Source organism: Plectrocnemia conspersa, unplaced genomic scaffold (genome assembly GCF_051122295.1).
Source record: "Plectrocnemia conspersa isolate PC_06_02 unplaced genomic scaffold, ASM5112229v1 ptg000001l, whole genome shotgun sequence".
NCBI lineage: Eukaryota > Metazoa > Arthropoda > Insecta > Trichoptera > Polycentropodidae > Plectrocnemia > Plectrocnemia conspersa.
This window is the reverse complement of record NW_028277165.1, coordinates 25,490,025-25,517,893: the sequence shown is the minus strand read 5'-3', so window position 1 is coordinate 25,517,893 and position 27,869 is coordinate 25,490,025.

Below are 27,869 nucleotides of genomic sequence, written 5' to 3'. Positions count from 1 at the left end.
TTGTTTTTTGTCACAATTCGGTTTATATGTACTATTTTCGATTTTCACTCGTAATATTGTTATAAAAGTATTAATATAAATTATTGATAATCGAGCGATAGAAAGAGTTAACTGGTATCTATTATTATTTATTCAAGAAATTATATTACGATGTTAAAAAATATATAAAATGCCATTTTTGTCATGAGGTCCGGAAGCATTGTTTTTCCAGGGCCCGGGTTCGCTCTCGGCGGTCCTGACCACAGGATATTTTAAGAGGCAAATAGTGCTAAGATTATGATGATGACTTTATTAATAAAAAATATTAGCCAAGGTTTTTATATCTTACATGTTTTTGATCAGTGGTTTTAAATATTTTTATAGGCCCAATATCTGAATTTTTTTATAAACGTTAGTATAGTTACTATAATATAACAACCTTGGCCAACTTAAGATTACTACTATAGTATTTAATAGATATATTGATATTTATATTGTCTCGAGATTTACAACATTTCATACTCATATAAAGTAAATACGCATATTATATTTATTTATTCAATAAATTGTATTACGATGTAGAAAAATATATAATGTGCCATTTTGGTCACGAGGTCCGGATTCGCTCTCGGCGGCCCTGCCTAAAGACACAATTTTTAAATGTATATACTAATAAATATAAATCACATCATAACAATACCTAGTCATAGATTATATTTCGTATCAACGCAAGATTTTTTTCTTCACTGCCCGATATTTATATACACAATAAATAAATAAAGCAATAGTTTTTCGACACAAGAGCAAATCGACTCATGAAATAGATTGCTCTAATAAATTTGTGCAGAAACACACAATCAAAACGGTACAGCGACAAAGCAATAAATTAAGCTCGTATCTGCGGAATGTACGTGTCCCCATGAAATTTCCACGGCCCTAGATCATACACCATCTTTGTTCGGTTCGGATTTAATATTTAACGAGACGCGCTGTGAGAACGACATATAAATTTCCCATCATCTGCCCATGATGTGTTGGCTAGACTTGTGATAAATACCCCTGGAGTAAACCTAGCGAGACGCCGAACAAGAATCAAGAGTAAGAGGGAAGTTCCGGTGAAACTCTGTGAGTTTATTATATTAATAAATATTCCACTTGAACGATACGAAATATTTTTTTAGTGACAGATGTGTTAACTAAAAAAATTGTTTATTAAATTATATGATTTTTAAAACGAATTAATTTGTGCCTGAAAAGCATACGAAACGATCGAATGATATAAAAAACTGCGCCGGAATTTAAATTTGCGACTTTAGAATAATTTTGGCCTGTCACACTTTAACCCGAAGAAATTAACGATCCCCGTATTATAAGCTTTCGCACCGCGACGTTGGATTGTGAAAAACGAACTTGACAAGTTCTCTGCAATGGAAAATCTTTTTTAGGACACATGTCAAAAAAGCAGTTAAAGACGAGCATTATCATCTGAAACTTGGAGAATAAAGGTTTTTACAGCCATAAATTACACATTATAAACGATTACCATAAATCGCTTTTGCACACTACGAATAATTAAATTAAAAACAATAAATTTAAAATAGGATTAATACATCCATATTAACCCAAATGTATTATAACACAAATAAATCATAAATCTTTTTTTATATTGAAACAATTTCATTTCAGTAATTTATTATTACTACAATATCTACTGACATTATCAACACTATTTTAAAAACTATATAAAATGTTTGATATAGTAGCAATATTTTTTAAAAAGCATTAAGACAAGCAATCGTTCGGAAACTCAGTATGAAATAAATTATCTTTTATTTTATACTTTGAAAATCGTGTCAATAAATATTTTTATTGCTTTATATTAGTCACTTTAAGCACTTAAAATTTAGGTTAATCGACATATCAACCATAAAATGTACAAATTAAAAAAATCGAAAAAAATAAAAATACTGGTAGTACCAGAAAAAAACGTTTTTCTCTCGGTAATACCGGTATTATTGCAATCGTTAGTCGTATCTATATTAGTATCCTAGTGCCATTTTGCTAGGAGCGTTGGAATACAATTAATTGTATTATTAGCGTAGCGTTTATCTCATGAAATACTTTTTAAAGTTGCTAAGGGGCGGTGTTGACAACCCGTGAATGCTTCGTGGCTTTTGGTTGGCAACTTTAGTGTCCTAGAGTAGCGATCGCGTTCTTGTTCCGTTGCAGTCAGAATGTCAGCGCTTGAGAATGCTTCTCTTGCACGAGCCATCCAGCTTCTCAGCGAGCTTGCCAAACATAATAATGTTTTCGGCGATAGTTATGAGGAGCTGGAAAATTTTAGGTTTGCATCATGACTTTTTATTATTTTTTTTAATATTTATTATTGCTTGTCTAATGGCCTCATGATGTATTTTGTAAGCCTGTCAAGTCAAAATAACCAGATTTAAATTAATAAATAATAAAATAAAATTAATGTATGTATCTATCAGTGGCGTGCCGCCCATACATGCGGTAGATTCAAAAAGTCAACAGCATGTACGGTTGATCGCGAGCGACTCAACCGTTACACGTGATCGTGTTTATATTCGTTCGTGTTTGTAGTCATGCGGCACGCTACTGGTATCTATGTATGTACAGTCCGTCCAAGATATGAACGCTCATCGTCACAGTATTGGTGAGAAAATATAATAGGGTGACCATGTGAAATTACAAGTGCAATTAATTTTTACTTTTTTAATTGAATTTGTTGAGGAAAGTGTAAAATATCACTTTCTTACTAATTTTATTTATTTATATACATATTTAACTCAAAAACATGAGAGCAGTTTTGGTATCACTCTCCAGGTTAAATATCTGTTCAATATAATATTTTTAAAAATAGCAATAGAATATTACAGAATTGTTTTATTGATTGCAAAATACCACAACATGACAGTAATTTATAATAAAAATATAACACATTATAATTTTTAATTCTCACCCTACCCTTAAAACAGCCCTGATTTAGTATTGATAACGTTTTCCTATCGGTGTAAACAATTTGCGGAAAACTGTGTATGTATGCATGCATGCGTACACGCACCCTTATTTCCAACACAACGACGATGAGCGCTAACATCTTGGATGGACTATTTTGTGTCAAGCGTATCAATTACGCAAGCGTGAATTTTTTATTTCCAAATAAAATATTGTTATCGTAGTAACCCGTACTATATGTATTTATATCTAATGAGGTATTGTATTGTTATATTATCTTGTATTATTTTCTGTTTGTATAAACGAGGGATCATAACCTTTTAATAAATTTACGAAGATTGATAAAATCTGTATTAGAAAGCAATATTTGTTATATACATATATACGCCATTGAATCACATATAGATTTTATGTTTGGACTGTTTTTACTCTATTATTTTTTCCAGCGGGTTTTATGTTATTGTATTATATAATACGCGTATATACATATTTATACATATATTTGTATATTTTATCTTATTTAATCCTTTGCGAATACGACTACTGGAAAACCCCGTTATAGGGATAAGCGGCCGTTGAAATAGTATTATGTCTCATTACTCCAATTAATTTCACTAAGGTTACTACAAAAAATACCCAATTTTTACAAAGAAATTCACGTATTTTTATACCTAAATATTTTCAATTCACATTATATCTATGCATAATGTGATAAATTAATTAGATGTTTAGATCTATCCGTTTGACCGTTTGTCGAGCATCCTTAACTAATTGCCTAATAAATACATTTAAATTAATTTATTTGTATTACTGTAATTAAATAAAGGTCACTTTGCCAAGTATCCTATCTAAGCAGCAATCGAATTATGCGCATACTATTGGCATTTTTTTTTTATTGTCTCATTAAATATCAATCATTTCGTTTCTACTTGAAGAAAAGCAAATTTCAAAATAAATGTCATTGTCGTCATAGCTGAAATAAAATTATTATCTGGTCCCGTATAAATACTTATTCCATAAGTCTCATTACTTACCCCTATGAGCATTTTGTTAAGAACCTTTGTCATGAGATAATTTTGACGGTTCAACTATAACGCAAAGGGGAGTATTGTATACACGCTTAAAATATTATCAAAGTTATGTAGAATAATATTTATAAGTGTATTTATTGAATTTTCAATTTATTTAAAATATTTGATTTATTTAAAAGCTTGTAAATAATCAAAAACATATTTTTAATAATAATTAAAAATTAATTACACAATTTTTAAATATCATCGCAAACTTATGAGAAAGAAAAGGCAAATATCACAATAATTTAGTGCAATATTTAAATATAATTTTACAAGTCATGATCAAGTTTTAAGTATCACAAAGCTAAGTCTAATTTTATGTTTTAATAACAAACATCATAATTTAAGCTAGTGGCTGTTAAAATCACGTATATAACATCACAACAATAGTTTAAAATCGCCTAGTTATTGTTTCATGAGCCATTGAAATTAATTGTCAAATCAAATTCAGTATGTGTTTATTTTAGTTTAAAGGCAAAATTGTTTTTTATCAATTGATTTTTGTGCAGAAATTAAGATCGTTCACGTACCGTTTGAAAGATCCAGTCGTCACCGAAGATGCGAAGAGAGAAGCAGCGGCTTTTGCTAATATCGATTGTTTGGAGTTGCATCTTTTGGTCGAATTTTGTTCGAGCTTAGCGTAAGTTGTGAGTATTCAGATATTAGTATATGACCCTCTCTAAAAAAATTGTATTTTCGTGTTATTTCAGTAAAACAGCCAATTACAAAGGATCAGGGAACACTACTTAACGAATATTACAAATTTGAAACGGGTATGTAATGCATTTTTTTGATGTAAGACCGATTCGTGCTGAACGGCATAAATTAAAAAAACGCAATCGACTAATTCCTTCATTAGAAGAATACTTTTAAGACTTGTTAGTATGATAAAAGGGACAACTGACCTGCCGATGTTTATGACTTAATAACATAATATTATCTAAAAGTTTTTTTTTCTTAGATGTTTGAGCTTGTCTTTCTATATTATTTGTCGAAAATTGCATTGTTGGTGATTTGCTTTGTAGCCGATGTTTAAATTTACATTTTTACGCTTGGGCGTAAATTTATTTGAGAACGTCTGCTATCTTTCTTTATCCTATTGTAGATTTAACGCTTATAAATTGCACGTGGTCCAATTGATGAATTGAAGAGTGGTCCATTGATTAACCCGACGGTGATACATGTCTTTTATTCCTGTAAGCCTAACTTTTTTAAAGCCCAATTGATTTTATTGTATCAGTAAAAACCATCTTATAAAAAACGCCGAATACAGTCCATCGTGTTATGCAGATATACAAATTATTCAAGAAACAATTTAGCAAGCCTCCCTGACAGGTACTTGTAAAAGACTTTAAAGCAAAAGGTTTATTAATACCGGAGATAAAACATGGGTTTACTACCAAGAGAGTGAGCAAGAATTGACGTAAAAAATCTTACTTAAACCGAAAAAAATCGGGAAAAATGACGGTGGCATTTTTTTAGGATCGAATAAATTGTAGCATTAGGTGTCTAATTTTTTATTACGATATAAATAGATCTTCTTAAATATTAACTTTTATATCCAGTTTTAGATTTTTTCTTCGTTCAATATTTGCACTAAAAGGCATCAGGAATTTTACATCAATGTACCACTTAAAAAGGCGATGAAAAAATAGGGTTCAGGTTCGATGTAAAGGTGCAGTAAGTAAGTAATTTTATTATATTTTTTCTAGAGATGTTTATGCATTTTCTAAGCATTAAAAAATCTTGTATTAAACAGCATAAAAACAAAATACAAGAAAAAAAACTAATTTTATTTGGCCTATGTAAATTAATGCGAAAAAAAATCTACGACCAGTTAAAAACTACGGTGTACTAATTTATTTCGTCCTCTCCAATATGTTTGTCTCCTGTAGAGCCAGAAAATCTGGCTCAAAGTATTGTTTCGCGATTAACTGTACTATTGGGATCAAAATTAGTCCCGCGATGTGATCATTCTGAATACAAGTATTTAGTACGATTATTTTCACTGTATTGCAGTTAAACAGGAACGTCTGATTTACACTTGCCAAGTGCTCGGCCGAGTCACTCGGTCAAAGTAAATTTGACTTGGCCCAGTACTACAATATGCGTCTCTAAAATCTTTGTAGATTATACAGCTGGGGCGAAAACAAAGGCAACACCGTGCATCGTCAACGTAGTTGCGCAATAGCCTCGTTTCAAAATGGCGCGCAACGATACGCAGGTTAGGGGGCGCATGCGTTAAGCTAGCGCCACCGCACGAGCCGCCACTTGTCAAACGGACTCCGAGCGAGTCGGCGTCCGCGGCCCCCTCGCTCCTTCCCAAAGACGCTTCCGGACGTTCACTCCGCTTCCGGTCACCGACGTCGATGGCGTGAACGAGGGGCGACCGAAAGCTCCGCAGCAAAAACACACGCGCAGGAAAAGGGGGCGCCGATTCCTCGGCGAGTCTGACAGGCAGGCTAAACGCAGTCTTCGTATCAGGTAAGCGTCGTTGCCGGAAGCCGCGTTCGAAAATCGCGCGCGCGTCGATGTTACCATGCGTAAAAAACGCCATTAACAATTATTCTCCCCTTTTAAATTATTATTGCGCTATTTAATATTAGTTTAATATACATAGGAAAGATGTTTTCTTGAAAATTTTGGAAAATATAAGTGGTCCAGTTAAATTAAGGAAATTAAAAAATAAAATGCAGCAAAAATAATATTGGATTTGATAAATGTAAATTTGTATAGTAAATATGCTATTTTAATTGTAAACGCTACACATTGTTGCTGATAAAACTTTTTTGAAAACAACTAATTTATTACAGAATTCTTGAATTATATTTTATCTTCTATAAAACTTTCAATTGTATATCGTTTATTCTTATAAACTAAAAATATTTTGAACAATATCAGATTTAAAATCAATATTAGAGTGTTTTTTCTTTTATATATATTATTTTAAAAGCATCTTAAAAAATAGTGTATTAAAATTTTATTAAAGTACAAATTTCACATATTTTTTTTAAATATGTATATTTCAAAGACGCGTTGCAGGAAAAAATAGTAGACGTTAAAATTCGGTTACGTTATCGATCGTTACTTTATACGGTTTCCATGACACCAATGGTTGTTATATCGATTTTTATGAATTTTTATTAAAGAAACAAAAGATCAGTAACGCTAGTTTTATTATCATTATAAAAATATACACACTAAAGTAAAATTCATATACAAATTATTTTGAAATACTATTTGCCGGTTTTACTTGGAGTACTAAAAAATAATAATAAAATATATATAAAGTCAATAATATAAAATATTTATAATATTGTATTGCAACTTATAAAAATTTATTATGTTTAAAATATAAATTTTGATAAATTCAACATTAATATCCTAAAATATATTATTTAACCTACATTTTATTTTTGAGAACTCCATTTATGTGTAAATTTAATTTTTAATGTAAGATTCACTTGATTAAATATTTTGTATTTAATATTTTAAGATTAGATTAGTAAGGCAAAGTAAAGATATATTTTACAGTTCACAATCTAAACTTGATTGAAAACCCGATAGAGCACCTTAATTCCAAATACACATAAAAAAGAAAGAAAATTTCTGTATTGTAAAAATATTAAGAGAAAGCTATTCAATAGTTTGGCACATGTTTTTATTTAAAATCAATACTAACACGTCATTTTTAACTAAAAAATATTGAATAAAATCAAATCATACAATTTTTTAATTGACAAATTTAATTATTCAATTATAAATCAATTGTATTTATATCTAATGTATTATTTTGTACGAAGCATCTAATTTAATGAAGCTCAAACAACCGATTGATTGATAACTATTAACATCTAGATTGATGTTCATAGAATTTATAGATTTGCATGATTTACAATACAAAATTTGGGTGTGGCATTAATATTCAATTCTATAATTTTATTATTAATATAAATAATCAATTACCTATTACATAAATTAACAGATTAAAATAACTAAAGTTTTATAATAAACAATTAACCGGTTAACTGATTTCGGTTTTAACTAGTTAGGAAGGACTTGTTCACACTAATAAATTAACCGCTGATAAAATTAGTTTCCACTCAAACATACCCTTTCGCTTGCCGTTTATTATGAAAGGTTGTCTGTGTCTTTAAGAGGCTTTTTTATATGAGTGATTCTAGATTATATATTAACTTTAATTTAAAACACAAACTTTTATTTTACTCTTATAAGACATTATATTATTTTCTTATATGTATATATGAAAGTCGCAATTAAGATTGCTTAGATAAAAATCTCTTAATGGGAGTCCCATAATTAAACCATTATCTTCTGCTCTTAGCTCTATATTGCCACCTGATAAGACTCTTACACAATCCAATATCCTCAGGTCTTAGTAATTATTTAATCTTAAATATCAAGTTTTCTCATAAAAAATAGTGTGTCGGATGGTAACTTTTGTGTCGTTTATGAAAAGGATATTAATATCACAGTCACACCGCATGTGAGCTTTCGGCCAAAGTTTACGAAAGTTCTGAGCTTTAGCGATGCACTTCTAAAAGTAGACGTGCTTTATCGAAAATTTCAGCAAAATGAGAATTTCACGAATACGTCAGCGGCAAAATGAGAAAAAAACGCGTGCAAATTTTTTAAACACCTCTAACGAGTTATGATGGATCTTCCATATTTTATTAAAATAGTTTCCAACTTGCGGCATTAATTTGTGATTTTCATCTTAATTTTACATAATCTTACTGTTTTTATTCCAGACTTATTATAAAAGTTACTTTGGATAATATTTAAAGCTGCTTTTTGCCAGCTAAAAAATGTCTTTAATGTAACTTCTACCTAAAAACTGTCTAATCTTTGATAGGATCTTAAAATATGTATATAAAATATCATATTATTGTAATAAGTATTGTAAAAAACAGCTTCAAAGTATCAAAGAACATACTGTAGATGTTTATATGGAAATATAACTCTTGAAATCTCAGTCAGAAATATAAAGAAGTCTCATCCTCCGGGGAGTTTCAATAAAAAGGGTCAGCAACTATTATGCTTTTATGAATAAATTACTATTATAAGGGTGTTCTTTGAATGTTGAAATTTGCGATCAATGTGTATTTACATTTCTTAAATATGTCTTATAATATACATACATATGTATGTTTTATATATTTTTATTATATTAAAATATTTATGTTACCGATGTTTCGAACGTCTGCTCAGTTAATTGCTTATTAAGATTGTGCTTTTCAATTTAATTATTTGCATATAGGTCCAAAAGCCGCAACGACAGCAAGCCCCTTACACCAACATACTACAATTTAATTAATATTATATACTGTGTTATTGTGTTTTTACTCATGATAACATATTAATATCAAACAAACATCTATATTAACTCTTTCACCTTTGTCTGGTAACAGCCATATACTTAATATTTACTTAATCAAGGATTATAATTTTATAATTAATTATACAATGAACGGTCTCTTTTATAAATTATTTATAAAAAAGACTTATCATTTAAAATAGTTTTAAGGCGAAACAGATTTTTACCTTTTTACTTAAATTATAAATTCTCACATTTAGATATTTTTACTACGGCCGAAAGTTGAAATAATAAATTAATTAACATCTCAGATTAGTAACTCTGAGGTTGCGGGTTCGAGCCCCGGCAGCGGCACTCGAATTTTATTAATAAAAATGCACTATTATTAATAAAAAAAAAAACCGGCCCCAGCTGCAGTGACATTTATTGATTATAAATTGTATAACACATAATTATTTATACTTCTAATTAATAATTTAGATGATATCGATTTCCAGACTTTCAGTCTGGTGGTTAATACTTAATACTTGTAGGTATTTATTATGTCTGATTGACTTACTGAGTTGGGAGAGATTTGCCTGTTGTAACGCATTGTGCTTACGCCTGTTAGGTTACAATGGGAGATTTAATAAAAATAAATAAATTAGTTATTTTTTCAATTCTATAATCTATTTATTGCTAACTTTAAACCATTATTTATATATCAACTATTTCACTTACTATAAATACAATATTATATTATTTAATACAAAATAATATTTAAATTCAGTTTTTATTTAATATATATACTTTTTATTGCTTTTTTACTATATATCGAATATAAATACTATGAAAGTTTCAATCACCTACACAAGTTATTAAAATTTAGAAGTCACTTTAACGATCATTTGAACAAACAAAAAAAATAGATCAACTCAAAAACTGCTCGGTATTTAAAAAGGCGCGCGCTAGATAATATGTTATAGATTATACCCTGCGCACATTATTATTGTTCTTAAACTCTTGGTTACCGATCGCCGAAGTAGCCATCAGGACCGTTTCTTTTAAGGCGTGAACATATTTTATGTCCAAAAAGCAATGAAATTGGCTCGCAAACAAACTCAATAGAGCCGTCTCAAACCAGCATTACAAATATATGAAACACGAAGAAGGAGACGCCAAGAAGTTACAGCAGGAGAGATGAGCCAGTAGATTGAATTGACACAAAATACATTAGAGAGAATCAAGAAAACACATCACAACAGATTGCATTGACACAGAAGACATTAGAGAGAATCAAGAAAAAACATCACGGCTTCACTGAAATCACACCCGTCAAATATACAACTCGACACGCCAGCAAAGACTCTTTATAGCAGTATCAGCATTTCTTCATTTATGTGGTAATTTATATAAATTTATAAAATAAACTGGTTCAAACTTTTCTGGTGTCTAATTAGAAAACTTTTCTGGTGTCGAAAAAGTCACACCACTTCAGCATCAAAACCTGAAAAAACATATTAAATTTATTTTTAGATTGAATATAAATCATTTCTTGATTTATATTTGATCTAAAGATAAATACTGTATGCTATATATACTCAATATATATAGGACCTGTCTATATTGCTTAGTACAACTACTTCAAAGGAGAATAGAGAAAGAGAGAAAGAGAAAGCGAGAGCAAAGCCGAAAGCATAAAGCAATTAACGACATTGTTTTTATGTGTTATGGGGGCAAAAGGGTATGCCGTAGTGTTTGGCATGTTCTTTCGCTTTCCGAACAATGAGAGAGACCCCATATTTCATGGGGCCCCTTAACGAGGTGATTGGGTTTCCAATACATTTCCCAGATGGCGCCGCCATTTTTAATTTCCGAGACAAGGCGTGTAACGAGCAAAATCTGTACAAAAGACGACCGCTCTCTTTTACTGAAAAATGGTTTTCATGATTTAATAAGCACGGGTTTTGAAAAAAGTCCGAATCGGGTTTTAAATTACGAGACGGATCGCATCTGTCAGCAGCATAAATTAAATGTTGCACACATCCGGATTTTGATGTACGTACGAAAAAAGTTGGCAAGGTCACTAAGCTTAAAAAATATAGTATCAGATCAATACAAGAGTCAGTGTGTGAGTGTGATACTTATAAATAATACAAAACTGGTTGGATATTGCACATTGTGTATTTGTATTGCTGGAGGTCGAAAAAAAGACATATATGTATACAGGACATCAATGATGGACTTGTCGGAAAGCGTTTGATTTATGAAGCCCTTTTTGTTCTTTTTTTACGTCCACCCTGTTTCGGTCACGCATCAATTGAAGAGTAAAAAGTTTCTAATATTGTGAAAAAAAATGAATATGCTTTTCTCAATTTCCGTTTATTTTGTGATTTAAAATACTTGTAATATAGCATATATTTTATTAGTATTTAAAAATATTTGAAAATATCTTTATTGAAATTGCTTTTCGTCAAAGTTTTTTCAAGCTGGATAGTAATCATAAAATTGAATAGTATACAATGGTTCGAATATTTAGTTCTATAATATAAAGTATCTTTAAATCAATTTTTATTATTTTTATTTACATATATTACATAAGTATTTTATGAAAAATCAACATATACATAAAGTATTCGTAATTTTTTATAGTTTTTACAAACATAATTTATGCACAATATATAATTTTACGAATAGAAATCATTGTCGTATTTTATAAAAAACATAAACGCTTGTTAAACATTGCCTTTACTGTGATGTAAATTGAGTTTACATGGCATTGTATTATGTAAATATTTCTATGAATACATACACTTATATTTTTAATTGATAAAGTAATGTTTTTAATATTTTTCTTTGTACGAAAAATATTCTTTAAATAAGTAGTAAATAAATATAATATTTTTTAATATTTAGTATTGATTTAGAAAGTGTTATATAATAAAAATATCTACCGAGTGCCTCTATATATACATATTAAATAAAATACATCCCAACATTATTTAATATTTAGACTTGCATGTTTTGGGGCGTCAACTATAGTGACGATGTTAAAGTTTTGATTATTTATTATTTAATTAGCACCAATGTGCAATCAAAAAAAAAAAATGAATTAAAAAATATTGTTTTTGTCAGTCAACTTTTGAACTTACATATTTGAGACGACGACTATAACATTTACAACGGTCAATATGATCTAGCAAGTTATCCCAAATGATAAATTAAAAAAAAACTAAAATAAAAAATATGATAAGATCTCAAATCATACGAAATAAATTGGACCAGCTCCTAATAGTTGACATTAACAGAAAATCATCCAGCATCCGTTAGTAATTTAAATTATTTATTAGCAACGTATAACTTTATACATGAAAACAGCTTATCATAACACAAGGCTCTTAATACAGAAATGGATATAGAGGTATCTTTCTGGATTATCTCAATCATAAGTGAATTAAGGATTCTGTTTAAAGTGTTATACTTATATTATTATTAAAGTGAAACGCGTTCTTTAAAACAAAATCAAACATATTAGAATAGTTAGTACAAGTATTATTAAAATGTAGATAGATTTTCATTTTCCACTGGCGATTTCAAGAGAGCTCCACTGGCAATAAATATTTTAAAAAGACACGACATTTCACTTTCTGATGCTGAAAGGTAAGCGATTTCAATAGTCCATCTCTAAAAGGAATCTAGATCGGTCTTTCAAAGATAACGTATCAATTCGGGTATTTTTGTAATAATTAATTTGTTACTGACTATAATTAGTGTTACATATGTATGTTATATATTAAATACAATAGCATGAAATAGGCTTTCTTTTACTGTTTTCCGCTGTAATGATTCACCATAAATCAAAAATGCGTCTCAACTTTTTATTTTTATTTTTTTAACAGCCGCTCTACTAAAAAGTTGCAAAAAGTTATGACCTTGAAACAATTCATTGATGGAATGGGGATAAAATTAACTTTGTTCAAGAGCTATTGTTTATTTTCTGTGGTATCAGAAGTTCATGGGATATCAAAAGGCCAATGCGGTAAAACTAATACAAATATATTATATATATATGTATATACTATTATATATAATATGACATTTTAACAAAATCATTAATTATAATAAATATTTAGACACAATATTAAAAGGAGTAACAACAATCATAATGACACATATATTTGTAATATTATGTAAGTTATTTTATTTAAGAATCTTATATATAATTTAAGCATATTTTTCATTAAACAAATATATTTATATATTTACCAATACTTCAGTGAAATCATATCAAAATAGATTTACATCATTTTCCCTGATTGGCCAATAAAATTATAAATCAATTATTTGATACATTTTTAATGGGCTAATTTGTAAAATAATATTTTTTTCCAGTGAAAATATAATTTCACTGAAAAATACACATTCACTGTGACATATATTGTATATGAAAAAATAAATACACATCGTGATTTAATTAATAATTATAAATTATTTACGATAAAAATATTTGACATGGGGACCAAAACTCTTGTTGGTCTCCGTTTCGAATAATAATAAAATTTTATTTTTCTTGTAAACTACAACCACCCTCGCCATTTCCTATTCAAGTTGTACTCAACTTGTCAAACTGTTGTGGATTTCCTCCTATAATGTTAGCGGAAATTGAAAATCACGTGTCTAACTTTATCTCCGTTCAAAGCATACAATTCTAAAGTATTTTCAAGATAATATATAAAACGATAGATATTTATGGATATAGGATAAATCATATTTATTTAATTTATTTATACAAAGTGATGTTGTAAATTTACATTTTAATTAAAATTTCCATTTTTAATAGGTAAAGGTAATTTTTTATTTTTCCTAAAGGTAAATGGCGCAGTTTAAAAGCATACAAAGGGTTTCAGAGATAGTCCCTCGGGGCTAGGTATTGAAATTTAGATCTCACCGCAATAAATAGCTCTCAACATTTCATTCCTAATTGTAGGGGGTGTGTTTTTGTTCGTTCTTTTTTTATTTTATTTACAATCTCCCTTGCATGCTTAATGCGTTTTATTGTTAATTAAATCGCCGGCTCTAAAACCGGCAGACAAAAGGGCGAACATAAAGAATTCAATACGGAATATGGCTGATTCGGGAAAGTTTTATTTTTTGCTGAATACTACTGCGAGAGGGAAAAACCTTCAACGCTATATCTGCCTTTAACACTAATCTGCGAGTGAAATCCGAATATATTTAAAATAAAGCGATAGCTAAAAAACTTTCAACTCTCAAAGGGCACACAAACTTTATATCTAGTAAATAAGAAACAAGATTTGCAAACTCGCACACATATATAAATTACGCCACACACAACTGGGTAATTCATGTACGATTTTAGAGGCCAGGTGTAAATAGTATAAAGGGCTTTTATCTTCGCTTAAAAGGATCGGCAAGAATAATGAGGAGAACATTTTAATCCATATAAATTGCTTACTATTATCACAAACGTATATCGGATATATGTATAAACGCGTATTATTCATTAAATATACTGATATCAGGTATGTTGATATTTTATATCTGAGGTACATACTACATTTTTGACACTCACTGAATCACCACTTCAAGATTAATATCGATCAAGTGGTATTATATTAAATCTTAGTAATAATCTTATCTTTCATTTAATTCTGAAGTTAGTTGAATTGAAAATTAAACGAAATTTATTAATATAATTTTCCGCCTAATCAAATATTTTATTTCATATATATATATTTATGTTTACTGTGCTGTAATTAAAAATATATGAACTATTGCTATGTTCTCAATTTTTTGCGGTCAAGAGACACTCAAGTATTCTAAAGAGCTTGGCTGGCGTTACCAATATAGAATATGTCGTTCTATATTTTCCGTCATCTAAAAAAATATATTTTTCCTTATAAAAGGTTTATATAATATATATATAAATAAACAATTATGTACATACTTTATGATAAAAAATATCTATTTTTTTACATTATATACTTACGCATATTTTGATAGAGCATAATGTATGTTTTATAATCTCATAACGTATAATAAATTGTTTTAGATAAAAGTCAAAATAGCTATACATATTTAAATTAATCAATTTATTATTCATCTAATACTATTTTTTTTTAAATGGTTGAATATTGTTGTATTTTATAAAAACATACGTTTTATTTAAAAAAAAAACACATTTAGTCAAGCATTATATTATTAATAAAATTATAAAATAAAAGTATTGGGAGATCTTTATGCATAATTTATATATATATATATATATATATATATATATATATATATATATATATATATATATATATATATATATATATATATATATATATATGTATATATATATATATATTTTTTTTATTTCTCATAATCTAATTTCTAGTCGTTGTACATATTAATTTACACTTTTCTTCATGATAATTTATTATTAATGTTATACTATATATCCAATTACAGTAATTGGTTTGTGTTCGTCGAAATGGAATGAGAAAAGTGTCAACGAATAGTCGTCACAAGAGAAAATCTTGGCTCTGATAAATACAGCCTCTTTCGTGGAATGTCATTTCGACGATTTTTCAAATGTCTTCGCATGTGTACGTTCAAAACCAGCTATATTTGTTAGTACGTACGGTTTAAGTAAGCTTTCAAACTTCGCTGACAGAGTGTGCACAAATCTTGAACGATTGCCACAAATATATCATAGGAATTTATACGTACATTACTAGTGGTTTTATGGAGCAAAAAGTCGAATCTAGAATGCCTGTTTTCATGACCGCAAAAAATACTAATGTAATTAAAATATAAAATAAAATATTTATCGCATATTAAACATAATAAATTGGTTATAAACATGTCAGAGTCTATGATAGTAACATACCCAGTATAATTATCAAAAATAGTCCCCACAACATATGTACATATTTTTTATTTTCAACTTAATGAAAATAACACGCTTTAAATTGCAATATTATATGCTCAATATTCTACTTTAAATCGTATAGCTTTGTATTAACTGTGTATATTAATACACGTAAACAAAGGAAATATATTCAATTTTAATAATAAAATAATATTAAAAATAAAATTTGAATTTGCTCCGATTGTTTTTGCGTTCTGTTGTTTCGACCAATGAAAAATAAGCATTCAAATATAAAACAAGATGGCTGACATTACCGTGACAACAGTTTTAAATAATTAATATTTAATAATAAAATTTTGTTACGCGACAATAATTTTCATTAATTCGTCATTTGACTGAATATAAATAATCAGATAGCAAATTAACCAGGTGTGTTATAACTATGAAAATTAAATATATACATAATGTGTTGAGGATTAGAAGAATACATTGATTAAACTAGATAAACAATCATAAAACAATCTTCATAATGAAATCTTCAAATTTTGAATTCTCGTCGACGGGCTCCGAGGCCGAAAAGTGAGTTTTTCCTTTTATAAATAATTGGATTGCAAATTAACTAGGTGTGTTATAACTATGAAAATTAAATATATATGATATTATACATAATGTGTTTAGGATAAGAAGAATACATTGATTAAATCAGATAAACAATCATAAAACAATCTTCGCAGTGAAATCTTCAAATTTTGAATTCCCGTTGCCGGGCTCCATGGCCGAAAAGTGAGTTTTTCCTTTTATGTTACATAAACTATCATTGCTTCCGATTTATTGCATATATTCGTTAGATTTTAAGAATTGCAAATAAACTAGGTATGTTTTAAACGCGAACTTGTAGAATATTCTTAGTATGTATGAGGATTGAAAATTACTGTCGATCAAATCGGCGCTGTCGCAGTGGGAACGCTATATTTATCAGCCAATAAATGTGTAGTTTCTTGGATGTTACCTAATAAACGACATTTTACAATGATTATAAATATGTGATTGCATACCTGGAATAATCGATAGCTTAAATATCAAAAAGTGGGTTATTTTTAATTCCGATGTGAAAAAATGTTTTTTATTAAATTTTTGTTCTGTGCCATCATTCCTCTTTCAGAATACCCAAATTCAAGATATTCAGTTACATCAAACTTATGTTGTGTGTTCTTCATAAAAAGATAATACTTGCTGACAGTGACTTCAACATGAGAAGATTCACTCTTTGTTTATATATACCAATTCTACGTTGTAGCCATATAGGTCATCAAATTGTTCTATCATTGCTTCTGAAAAATTATTAAAAACAATAAGATATTTATCAAGAGTAAACACTGAACACATTATTACTACTAATATAATCCATAAATTAAATTTAAACGATAACCAAAGAACAAAATTGACGGAAGTTACTGTAGAGGATTAAACACGTAGATTGGCATCTCTTCATCTTCTTCAAAATTGTCCCAATATATCATATTTTAATTGCTTGCCATACATAAATGTTATTAGATTTATCATTGCTTCTAAAAATTAACTGTAAACGATACTATATAGTGGATAAAATGTTACTTTTTGTTTACACTAATACGAGATTTTTCATTATTACTAGCATTGTAATATGTTTAATTAAGTTTGGTATGTATACCTTTAATTGCCCAATCACCGCTGTTTGTCTATTAATATTAGATCCTGGAAAGTCAATTGTAATGTTGTTAGAATAACCGTGATATATTATTCAAAAATCAAACACTTACTGGCACACTAATAATATATAGTTTTGATTATATTGTATATAATTTTAATGCTACATCACTTTGAATCATCTTCAATTGACACTTTGTAAGAAAAATGCCGTGATTATAACATATTTCACTGTTTATTTAATTGCACAGAAATGGGCGCAGCGAGCGCTTGCCAGATGAAAGTAGAACTGTCACATGTAAATTTGATAGAGAAATCCCCGGTTTTGGGCGCGCTTGAGAACGAACTACAAAATTTATTTTAACAGCTAGTTATAATTTTAAATTGCTAAAAAAAATTTAATCAATGTTCTAAAACAAGGCTACTAAAAGAGTTTAAAAAATATTTATCTGCAGCAAGGTTATTACTAAAGTTTCTTGGGATATTCGGGAAAAGGTATTAGCAGTAATATTTATGTTACAACCCAAAAAACAACATAACAGTTCGTCAAAACAGCAACACCAAAATATAATCTTGACCTTCAATTAGTTTCCTATGCTGAAAATTAACCATATTAATAATTCACATAACTAAAAAGAGTGGTTGCTAAAAATAAATTTGATTAATAGCCAAAATATATGTATATTTTCAAGAGCTTGATAAATCGTCTTTTAGCACTGAAATAATGGCACTCTAGTATTTTTAGATGAGATGATAAAAAATAGTATCAAATTGTCTTACTTATAAGTAAAAAAATAATAATACTGCAGTAATATAATTGTAGTTATAATATAATAATAGAAAAGGGTAAATTTAATACTATGTTATGTTTTGCACAACTTTTCTTTAATGTCTCATAACCCAAGCTTTGTTATGATGGGTATATCCATATAGGTAGTTGTGTATCTCTCAAACAACATAATAAACGCTAATTATACTAATATAAATACATATATACAATTTAAATGTTTGTAGAAATATTTATGTATCCCATTAACACGAATACATAAATGATGTTGAATGTTAGCTTTAATATCCTGCATTCGCCTAGGAGTTTGCAAATAAGTAAACGCTTTTTTTTATCATGAATTATAATATTTTTTAGCGGTAATCTATGGATGCTTTTGCAGCTGTATTTAACCGCGTGGGCCTGATGACCCTGCAAAAGATTGCCCAAAGTGCTTCTCAAATGGCCGTAAAATATCGGAAATCATCCGAAGGGAGGTCGTTCGGTGCCTTTCAAGTCTATTCTAGAATATATAGAAAGTGGCCTTTGCATGTGCACTTATGGGTTAATCTATGGCGGAGGACTCTTGTGATGGCAATCTATATTAATAACACAACGAGATAAGTATGAATAGCCACCGCTGCGGAAAAGTCAAGGACTTTCCCGGGGTCCGTTTCGTATGTATATATTTTTTTTATTTTCAAGGGAAGCGGAAAGGGCGTATTTTCCCCCTTTGAAAATGTTTTCTTACTGCTTGCCACTTATATTCATGCAAGAGCTATGCTCGTATGCCGAAACGAACGCTTTGAAAGTTAAATAATAAAGTATATTTTTCGGCTATGAAGTTATATAATATTATATTTAATATTAGTCTATAAAAAAAGATATAACTTGCCAAAGCTTAAGAAATATTATATACAAGGTGAGAATTCATGTTTTTGATATTTCAAAAGGGATGCGACAAGGAGATGCTTTTTTACGATTTTATTCAATATGCCACCGAAATAATTTGGGAACAATCATGTATTATTATAGAGATCTAGATCTCAAACAGTGGTTCTGAAATTTTTTTGCTGAAAAGCTATAATAGAATTTGGTTTTAAATGTGTACAAATAGAACTAAATATACATGTACATATATAAGTATTGAGTATAATCGATGTATACACATCGATGAGGGTTAAGTAATGCGAAACAGAAAGGATAAAGGAATTTAAATATTCCAAAAGTACCCTCTCAAATAACAAGAAAGGAAGTGATGAAATAAGCAAAAAAATCGTAGTGATACTAAATGCAAATAAAGGCAGCACAAAAACTTTAAATTACTTCATTTTACTATTATAAAAAGTTTTTATTACAGTGAAACACTTTTTGAGATACCGTCATCAAATAAATTAAAAAAGAACAGCAACAATAATTGTAGTGAAATATTTTGAAAAAATATGTTTTTAAGTAACTATTGCTACTCTAAAAATATGTTGTGAATTATTGCACATTTTTAATAACGCATATAGCGTAACCCCCCATCGATGTACCGCTAGAGTATTGTGCTCCTATTTATTTAAAAAAAAAAAATTAGCTAATAGCCGAAAAAATGGTCGCATAAAAATAATGAAAAATAAAACACTTTGTAATTGACAAAATTTCAGAAATTACTCATATTTTTGAATTAATATAATGTAGCTGTGGACTTTCTCAATATCTGATATTGATTTTTTTATCTCTCTTGAAACAATATAAATAATTTAAATTTATTATAGTATTATTTTTTGAGCATACCATGGTGTAGTTGATGCAATACATTATTGACAATAAAGTCAAGATAAACATAAAATTAATGAGTATTTTTGGTAGCAGGAATAATTAAAACGAAATTTTGTACTTCAACTTAAATTTTTTTTTATTTTTAACAATAGTTTTGATATTTTTTATTTTTATTATAAAAAATGTGTATGTATAAAACATGTTTTTATGATCCAAACTGTATTTTTTAATTCTTTATAATATTACGGATTAATTCGAATATTTATTCGTTTACTATTTGTTATTTAAATAGTTGAAAAAACAAGTATTTTGAATAGTTGCTATCCTATTATTTTGTTTTGCCTCTCTGTTATGATTTTTTATTTAACATTTCTCTTTTCACAAACGAAATAAATTAGTTTAATTGCTCTGCGAGCTTAATGTAATTTTAATCGCTCTTTGACCCTTACCTTAATCGCGGTTTTTCGGCATTAAAATATTTATATTATATTAAAAATAAATTATTTATCGTTAATTAAAACTCAAAATTCGCAACCCGACATGATCATTGTTAAATTTTGCTCTGAATCCTTTAATTAAAAAAAATAAGCCTACTTTATTCAAAAGTCTAGTTAAAACTGAAAATATTTTAGCTGAATTATGAACATTTTAAAGGGCGCCCCTCTAATGCCTTAAGCTGTACATATGAGGGATATTTGGAAAGTAATGGAACGACTTATTTATTTTTTATTTGATCAATTTATTATAAGCCATATTTTGAGCATTAAAATAAAAATATTCATTAAGGACTTCAAGCCGCTATTAAGCCCTAGAATGAGTTTCTTGATTCTAACGTAATTTTTCGTCTGGTCTTAAGAGTTTTTATTAGCCGAATCATTTGGTAAGCATTTTATAGAACACGGTTTGAGACACGTATTGACATTGCTTATCTTTAAATGTCTAAATAAATACCATTATTTGAAATATTAACATCGCTTCTTCATGTTACACATAACACCAATTTGCCTCAGTTTGTATGTTCATAATGTCATTTACAAAATCTAAAATTTATTTATTTATATTATATTTTTTGCAGTTCATAGCTATCGCCAAAATAATCATTGTACTTAGCAAGATCGTTGAGAAGTTGAATGGCTCGTGCAAGAAGAGCATTTTCAAGTGCTGGCGTGAAGGATTAGGGACGCGATCACGACCTAGTTGCAGTCGAAAATCACTGAGCATTGACGGGTTGTCGACAATGCCCCTTAGCAACATTAAAAGGTGCTTCAATAATTAGATAATATATATTTAGTATAGTATTGTTGAAAGTAGAACAAGGAATACAACCTAAGTTCGTACATGTTTAACTCACTCGGTCCGTGTATTTTTATATCGCACCGCTTATTTTCACTCTCGGTAAAATGTTCTCCCATTTTTCGAGCTCTAAGCCCGCGCTTTGTCCCGCTGGTGTTTCGTGATTACGTCCAAGTTAAAAACTTGTGATTTAGTGTACTTGTTGTAGTATTACTGGCTTACACTAGCACCGCCAATTTTTCACGGCCTGTCCGCAATTTAACGCCGCGGCTCTACCGCTTAGACACTTATTAACTCTTATGAAGTCGCGTTTTTACTTCATAATTCCTTTGCGAGCTAATTTATTGCGTCGGTGTGAAAAATAATATGCATCTCGTTGGATATAATAAAACTTATCTGTTATATTATAGTTTAGCGTGACAAATAATACTTGTTTGCTCAAGTTATAAAGTCAGTAAATTATACAGTATGTTATATAATATCACTTCCAAATATCATTCTATTGACTCTAACGATAAGAGTAAACATTTATTATTAAAAGAAAATGTTTATTGTAGGCACTTTTTTATACTCATATATACATGACAAAATAATATGTACTACAAAAACATGCTATAATAGGAAATGTACACATACCCATACTATATTTTTGTATTAGAGAAAATATTGATTTTTTTCATGGTGTCCTTGCTTATAAAAATATTATTCAAGTTGGAAAGATTTGCTTAACACTGTTTAACAATATTTTGCAGTAACAAAGCAAATATTATTTAGATTTTTTTTTATAATTTCCATAAAATTCGGTTGATAACATTTCTATAATAAAGATGATTTAATTGATACAAAATGTGAAAATAATACTGTACTTTTTTTATACTATCATAGAGAGTTGATCACTGCAATTATTTTGAGCTATTATCAACATTTTTTGCTTGGTAATTATCAGGTTGTTAATTGTTCGCTCAGTAGGACGATGAAATTGACCATAATCTCTCAGTAAATTTCGTTACATAGTTCGTACAGAATTATTATTTCTGTAAAACAATTAGGCGGTGGTTAAGCAATCCATTTCGTAAATGTATTCTTGCAAAATAACTCTTGACACTTTGAACGCGCGTGATTATTGACAGCTGTCTGATTTACAGTGCAAGACTCGATTTGAATTACACTGTATTTAAGACTTTTAGGTAAAAATAATAACATTTTTCTCATAACATTTATGAAAATTTTCATAAATATTAAATAAAAGTTTTTTTATAGTAATTTTAATATAAATTACATACATTTTTGTTTTTTTAATAGAGTTTTAAATTTGTTTTACCTTATTTTTTTTCCTGTTTTAATTTATATTTTTAAATGTTTTCATTTATTTACTTTTTTAACAAAGTTTTAAATTTTTATTAACTTTGTCTAGATATTTACAAGCAAATATTTTTTACCTCTTTACTTTATTTGTATAAGATTTTTTTTAATGAAGCTTTAAAAAACCGCCATTTTAAAAAATATTGTGGTTTAGACTGGCCAAAAAACTTAGCTGAGATATTTACAAGACCTTTTTTTAGATCATGTTTCGTGACTTTATCATTAAAACTATACTCTATTTGCGTTAACACGGTCAGTTTAAGAGCTATATATTTAAGCATTATTCATTGAGAAAGAGATGGCAAGTTTGGGTTTAAGCCCTCTAATATTGGCTCTAAAGCACACGATATTAATACACGCTTGATATACTTATGTTTATATTTTGAACAAATATATAGAAATTAAAATCATTACTATATTTTTTTATTTATCATTCAATCAGAGTAATAATAAATATATCGAGCGAATATCAAAAAATATAAATATGAAGCTACAAAATATAAACTCCTGTTTATAAACAAATTTATAGAAATTAAAAGCATTAATGATAAGTATATCGAACGTATATCCATATGGTGTGCTTTAGAGCTAATACTAGGAGGCGTAAACCCAACCTTGCTAGCTCTTTCTCAGTTATGAATAACGATGAAATGGATAGCTCTTGAACTGACTGTGTATCGTGTCTTCAAAAACCTTCATAAATGAGCAAAAATGTGAAAAAACAGTATTTTTTATCTTTAATTTCTACTCTTAACCCTTTAAACGCCAGCGAATATATAGTGAGTTAGTGAGTTATTTATTTACTGTTAAATGAAGCTAGATACAATAATATTTATTAATTAAAAAAATGTGAATAATTTGTCTTAAAAAAATATTTTTTTTACAAAAAATAATCAACAAGTGACTCACCGGTGAGTCGCTAGCGTTTTTTTAATAAAAAAAACGATTTTTTTTTGGATAGTCTGTATAATTAAATTTATGATAGTTATCGTGTCTTCAAATTTAGGTATATTTTAGATAAATGACAAAAATATATATTATATAATACAATATATAAAATTTTTTTTTTTTTCTAATTAAGTTTTGGAAATATTGCAACTGTTACAGTGAATGTGTGTTTTTAAATTATGTTATGTTTTCATTAACTAGGTCAGTTAAATGTATTAAACAATTGATTATTAATTTTACTGAGTAATAACAGTGAAACTGTATTTATTAACAGGTGTTGTGTCGCCCTACAAATATTTTTTTAATTAATAATCGCTGAGACTCATGATTTCACTGAAATGTCAGTGAAAATATATTTTCACATGTAATTAGTTATTATTAAATTATTTTACATCTTAATAACATTTGATTTATTTACGTGGCAAACCTTTTTTTTATTTTAGCCGCCCAACTTTACTAAAAATGTTTGTTTAACTTTACTTTTATGTTTTAAATATATAGATAGGAATATATTTTTTGTTGATTTATATAAACCGAGATATTACTACACAGTGTTATTCAATAAATCATACGAGAAAGCAAAATTAATCCGAAATACGTATCTATTTTTATAAAAGTATACATTGCATAGTATCAATATGATATCATATTTATTTTCTTATGATAGATATTTATCTTTCGTCGATGGAAGCGTGAATCAAAGTTATTTTATATATATTATTATATTTCACTGCATTACTTTTATTTATATAAAAGCTTGTTTGGTTTTGTACATTTTTTTATTCAAGTTATGAATCATACTGTGCAAACCGAGAGAGAAAACAGCTTACAGAGCCCCAAGTTGCTTAGCGCCAAATAATTTATGCAAAGTATCCGGTCGGCTGTGGCGTCACGGGTATGTATCAGTGTACGAATGAAAGTTTAATAGGCCATAAAGGCAACGACCGAGGTCTATAGTATAGTATATATGAGCTATTGCAATTTCAATAAAGCCTTAAAGGACAGTCTAATATGGAAATTACGCTGTGTCCTATGTAACAGCTTTTAAAGTGCGGTGGCGCTCGTTTAATTAAATTAAAGATTAAACGGTGCCCAGAGATAAGGACGCTGGTCTTCTTCTAGTTTTCTAAATAGAGAGACAAGGTTGGCCGCATGGGCGTTAGTTACGCCCGTTTGGCCTTTACTACAACAACGACCGACGCTGACGTGAGCTTTTATGACTGACGGCAAAGCTTATTTCTCAGCTGAACGTCGCGGTGGAACAAGTTTAGCGAAGTTTCCAGTACATATTTTTAGCAAATTGTGTGCTTTGCATAAACGATGTTCTTTTGCTGGAGCCAGTGAAGAGGAAAGTTTTACTCGAATGTGCTAGTTGCACGAGTAGATCGGATTTGTAATAAATGGACATCGGACATTTATTCTGAAATGCCGAACGTGACATTTCCAAGCTCTATAATATAATTCACTCGGTTAGAGACGCTCGTGTAATGTAAAATATGAATATAATAAAACCTCAATATTTATCTATAACAGAGCACAACATAACGTTACAGCCTTTTTTTGATTCAAAGGATGACACAACCGACCGAAATTAGATTTCAGTTACGAGCAAAAAATATTTCAGACCATGATATAACCAAAGTTCGTAACAACTATTTTATAGACATCTTTTTTTATTATTATAATGAACCATTATTTGTTAAATTATAATCAAGCTTATAAAGCTAATAAGAAATATATTTCCAAGGAAAATAAATTGATAAATAAACAATTCTTGATTTGTTTGTCTTTTAGCTCAATCTATCAATTCGTGTAGTTTGCTTCTTTAAATCTTCTGGTTAGATCTTTCACGTTGAGAAGATGAATGGCCTCCAGCGTTGACGTGGTCCCTGAGCCTTTTAAGATGTAATAATGCAAATTTTTTATTGACTTCTGGTATTATCTTCATCTAAAGATCGATGGAGTAACGTTAAAGTACATTATTCTGGAAATTTTGTATAATCTCTTGATTTGATGGTACAGCTCCAAAGATAAGTTCATATTGATTTAGGGCCTTTTTTGTGTATAATTAACTTGTTTTTTTTTTTTTTATTAAAAGCGATGAGTTTCTTCCTGTAAGCTAATGCGGTTTTATAAATTTTAGTTCTTCTCCTTTTTAACGTGTTTTTTTTTTATTTTCATAAGCATCCTTTTGCATAATTCTAAAAAATATCTTAGGAGTAAAACGACAGGATTTGGTCTAATTTAGCAGGTAATATTTTTAATTATATAAATAAGTCCATCGTGTCATATTATTATTATTTATCTTTTGTCGATGACACTCGCTGGTCATTTTAGTCTTTTAGAATACCATCATGATGCATATATTCAGATATTTTTACATAAATTTTCCGTTAGTTCGAATATTCTCATGTGCGACTATGAGTTGTGTGGCATATACTCTTAAGCATGAGTAAATTATAAAAAATGCAGAAAAGTCGTTTGTCATTTTATGTACATATATTATATACAAGTAAGCAAAAAGCGCGATGAATCCCGAGATTTCAAAATATATATATATATATATATATATATATATATATATATATATATATATATATATATATATATATATATATATATATATATATTGTTTTTATTTTTACGCGGAAATATATATAAAAAAACATTAAAACCAAAAAAATAGTGCGAATAAAAAATCCCTTCCTGCGCAAAGTAAAAAAAAGTGTACCATATAAAAAAAATGTAAAAAACTTCTGAAGATGCCGGGAAAATCGCCGGCGAAATATAGAGGGTCTAATTCAAAAAACACGGCGAGAAAATCATGTAGATAAATTATTTTTTTAATATATATATATATTGTATATATATATATATATATATATATATATATATATATATATATATATATATATATATATATATATATATATATATATATATATATATATATATATATATATATGGATTTTTTAATTCTCGGGATTCATCGCGATTTATGCTTACTTTTTGTATTCTATATTTCGACAGTGATTTTCCGGCCATGATCACGAATTGCTTGCGAATGGGTAATATTTCTAGGAGTCGAATTACTCCGCGTACTTTTTTGATTCCGTGTGAAATCATGGTCCCTACGTTTCGGCCAGATTCGCCCGGCCATCCTCAGAGGAAAATTGAGAATATGAACATCCGGTGTGGGCAAAGCCCAGCATGTGGTTGTTCAGATATATATATATATATATATATATATATATATATATATATATATATATATATATATTTAAAAAAAATATATTTACGTATTTTACTTGCGTTGTTTTTTTGAATGAGTCTCTCTATATTTCGCCGGAGATTGTCCCAGCGTCTTCAGGAGTTTTTACATTTTTTTAGAAACAACTTCTTTTACATCACGCAGGGAAGGATTTTTTATTCGCACTATTATTATACATCCGGTGTGGGCAAAGCCCAGCATGTGGTTGTTCAGATCTAAACACACATATATATATATATATATATATATATATATATATATATATATATATATATATATATATATATATATATATTATATATATATATATATATATATATATATATATATATATATATATATATATATATATATATATATATATATATATATATATATATATATATATACATATATATATATTTAAAAAAAAATATTTACGTATTTTACTTGCGTTGTTTTTTTGAATGAGTTTCTCTATATTTCGCCGGAGATTGTCCCAGCATCTTCAGGAGTTTTCACATCTTTTTAGAAACAACTCTTTTTACATCACGCAGGGAAGGATTTTATTC